The 4,342-nt window shown below is 34.3% G+C and overlaps 1 long non-coding RNA gene across 1 annotated transcript; it reads left to right on the forward strand.

The window, feature by feature from the left end:
- The first annotated feature begins 1,015 nt into the window (after positions 1 to 1,015).
- On the forward strand, positions 1,016 to 2,181 carry LOC125054162. The gene is made up of 2 exons (XR_007117668.1): positions 1,016 to 1,401; positions 1,477 to 2,181. It is a non-coding gene; the product is annotated as an uncharacterized LOC125054162 (long non-coding RNA).
- The last annotated feature ends 2,161 nt before the right edge of the window (positions 2,182 to 4,342 follow it).

Here is a 4,342-nt window from a genome sequence, read left to right on the forward strand (position 1 = left end):
TACACTATTAGTCTACGTGAGTTATTGTTATTTCCGTTTCTTTGTGCTCTGCAGTATGGACCCTTTTTGGGTAAAGGCTACCTGAACTTTCCATTTGGATCAAGTTCTTAGCTTCTTCCATCAATTTATCCCCAGAAACCTGAACTATGTCATCAGCCCATCGTTTTTGTGGTCTTCCCACGTTTTCTTTTCCTGGAGGTCCCTTGCAATATGGCCCGCCTTTTTCCATTTCTATGCATAAGAAATATATAAGATAACAAGAGAAATTATTAAATCATCTTTTGTCCTCTCCCAATTATGTATATACGTTTTACTTTTAAGCAATTAAAGTTTCCATTAAATTTCCATTGAAATCAGACTATTATTGAGTATCCGATGGAAAGACCAATTTGTACCAATAAAAAGGTTTCCTACAAAACAGTTAACCCTAAAATTAATACACGCACAAGAGTATTATTACATCGCTTCAATGGACCACAAGTACCCCTAAAGTACAGAGACATAGACCGCGTATGACTCATTTGACATAAAATCAAATAATAATGTATATGTCACAAAACTTCTGTCAAATTGTGCTTTTATATAAATAGACGAATGAGTGAGATAATTGGTGTAATTATTTGTTATTTATTTTGTAATCCTACTAATAAATTATACAGAACAAATAACAATTATGCTAAACATGCAGCCGAAGATGGAATACATAATATATGAACCAAAGGTTCAAACATTTACGAAAACCAAAGGAAAAAATCAATAATAACTATTAAACCACCTAATTTGGCTGTGCTGTGTGGTGTGAAAGTGAGGGTATGTACGAGAGGGTATATGTGGGGTGCGCGCATGATGCAGGTGATTTAGCGCTATGGATCTTCTTAATACTCATATTCCGCGACAGCTTTTTATAGGAAAATCTTTAAAAAAAATTTCAATACAGTATTAACTTTATTATGACGAATCAAACATACTTAGCCTGTATATGTGTATGTCAAAGTACAAATAACATATATTTTAAACATTATCGGTCTTACTAATAAAAAATCACTATACATGCGTTATGACAAGGTGATAGTAATTCAGTGAATAGAGCTTGTACAGGGCATAAACTCCTCTTTGACCAATAATCGATGAGTATTGGTTGAATAACAAAACGACCCTTATTTATTGTTACCCTGGCAACCCGCCGTGTTTGATTGACGTTTGATTTAATAATTTTGATACGACTCATAATTCTAATGTAAGTTGTATTTATTTTATCAACCAAAGCAATTATATACACATTTACTCAATATACTAATAACATTTTATTATTTGCAGCTAATAGAAACTCCAAAACCTCAGACAAAGAGGACTAGAATTTTACATAAAAAGCCGCGTTCTGCAGTACAAAAGTTAGAAGAGGTTAGTATCAATGTGATAGAGAAAGGACTATTTCATTCAAAATCCCTCAACGATCATACTTAAATAATTTTTTAGGCTCAAACAGAAGCGACTCGCCGAAGCTCACGAAAGGGCTAGACAGAAGCATCTTCTAAGGCTCAAATTGTTACAGCAGCAATTAAATAAATAATTATATACTTATAAAAAAAATAAAACCCCCGTTTTAAATGAAATATAACTTTTTATTTATTTCAAGTCCTTAACTATCCACACCTATGTAAATAAAACAGCCTTAAAAATATGTTTCAATAAAAGCAGCTCTAGCAGCTTGTCTAGCCAGATTGCTTGGGGGCGTCTAGGTTGGCCTTGGTTCTTCTGGAGCATTCTCAGTGTCATCAAACGTAACATCCAGGTCTTCTTTGATATCAATAGCAATATTGTGGAGGATTGCCAGTGCTACTATATATAATTTGGCATTTTCTAATGACACTGAGAAGCCATGAAGAAGACACCTAAATCGAAAACCCTCCACCTCTAGTACTCTTTTCGACATCAGCTCGCACTCTGTCACAGATCTTCATAACATACTTCTTTGAAAAGCGGTATTTTGTTTTGAAATCGCCATGCGAAAGTAATAACGGATTGCACCGAGTTTGGTATGTTCTTTGACTTTCCTTGGAGGCGGCAAATCTTCAATCGTATGTATTAGCTGCATATCAATATTATCTAAATCTTCTATTTGATCTATAAAATCTATTTTCAACAAACACAAATATCTACTAACTTAAATCTTTCCTTGAACTAAACAGTCAAAAAATGCTGTCAAACGCGAAATCAGATGAAATTACGCAATTTTTGTCTTATACACCCGTTAAACTAGGCCTCTGCGTTGTATAAGCATTGTACAAGTCTTCATACAAACCAGACACTTGTTATAACAGCAGTATACATCAACCTTGTCAATTCAGACATTATTAGTCACATTTTTCTTATAACAGGCTTATACGATGTGCATAAATCTTTATTAGTAAGGCCGTAAATATGTAGTTTTCTAGTGCTTACGGGATACCTTTTACCCTATTACAAAAATGAACACAAAATAGAGTTTAAAAAGGCCTTGGCCACATTTATACCAAATCATTCGAAAACTTCTTACACCTGTAACAGTCATCAATCATTGCAATTCTCAATAAATTGATAACTCTACGAAATATAGTTTTAATATTATGATTTATTATTTTATGTAATATGAGGCAAACTCTTAAAAATTGGTACGCTCTTTTCTTGAAGGACCAAGTCGACTGGTTCGAAAATCAGTTCGCTAGTTCGCGGCAAAAACTGCTTTAAAAAAGCTCAGCCTTGCCATTCTGTAACTCACTTTTCGAACTCACACAGCGGTTTTCGCATCGGCGGTCGCTCTCAAATCAGTCAGCCATTTAGCATTCTGATAAACAATAAACTACAAGCTCCCACCTTTTCAGAATGCCAAATCATAAAATGACTGCTTCACGACTGATTCGAGAGCGACCGCCGATGCGAAAACCGCTGTGTGAGTTCGAAAAGTGAGTTACATAATCGCAGGGCAGTTGTGGAAAGGACGTCGAGATAATGCGTGATTTTGTATTCTGCCTTGACGTCCGATTATGAAATATTGTAATTAGACCTTTTCTCGTCTATTAGTAATTTCTTTGTTTATCTACTCATACACGCTACACGCGCTCTATATCCCCCGTACCCGTCTTATTATATCACTGATCATTTTGACCCCCGCTCCATGCTGAGTCCTTGCAGAAAAACTGCGGCTCAAGTGTATTCAATCTTTCAACCGACATAATTATCGTCGGATAGACATTGAGATAATGATCTAGTGGTACTGGATGAATAAAAAACTAAGCTTTCGATCGTTAAATTATAAAAAAAAATCACCTGAGGTCGTAGGTACGAACCCCAGCAGCTCGTAGTGTTAAGGACGGAATTCCTTATTAAAACAAACAAATGATCGAACGAATAGGGGTTCGAACCTACGACCTCAAGGATGACAATCAATTGTTGTAGTCACTTAACTCAGCTCTAATAGATTTATAAATGTAACCAAAATTCTAAACAAATTCAGAAGATTATTTATTTTATAATTTTAATAGTATTTATAATATTATTAATAAAAGAGAAAGTATTTCGAAATGACAGAGAGTTGTGAGAATACAGAAAAGACAAAACATAATGAAGTTACACTAAACATAAAGCAGATAACTAAAAAGGCTCAAAAATAAGAGTTTTCCCTCCAACTTCGATTTTGTTCCCTTTGGAGTAGAGACTCTAGGACCGTGGGGTTCAATTTCACTGGCGCTAATAAAAGATTTAAGGTGATTAAGCTGGTGCTTTCCTCAACGAATAAGTATCGCAATACAGCGAGGAAATGCTGCCAGCGTTAAAGGTCACAGGGACCAAACTTTTAAAATTAGTTTAAATTTTCTGTCTATTAATTTTTAATTATTATTATTACAATTAAGAAGTTAAGTTTAATCGTTGTATGTTATCGTTATCGTTAAGTTAATCGTTGTTAAGTAAAAATGATCACCTACTTGCTTATTAGAATTAAAAATGATGTTAAAACAGATTTAGAAATCTGAGGCTACGACCTAAAGAGGTTGTAGCGCCATTGATTTTTTTTAATATTTAATTGTTATAATTACTAATAAACGTATTTTTATAAACTAACAAAATAATTTAATTAATATTTGTAAAGTTTATGTTACCATCTAGTTGTCACTTATCCCTGACCCTCCCTAAGGGGTATGGGGTATAGGGAGATTGTCTCTTGAAAAAGTCTCAATAACTCGTCAGCGCGGAACGCCGAATGACATCGTTAGCGGAAGTGGTACGAAGAAAAGGCACTACTTTCTAGGCGCTACAATATCTATCGGCTGATTATATAGTATGTTCACATTCATTTTAATTAATT

The sequence above is a fragment of the Pieris napi genome, chromosome 11 (assembly GCF_905475465.1).
Source record: "Pieris napi chromosome 11, ilPieNapi1.2, whole genome shotgun sequence".
Taxonomy (NCBI): domain Eukaryota; kingdom Metazoa; phylum Arthropoda; class Insecta; order Lepidoptera; family Pieridae; genus Pieris; species Pieris napi.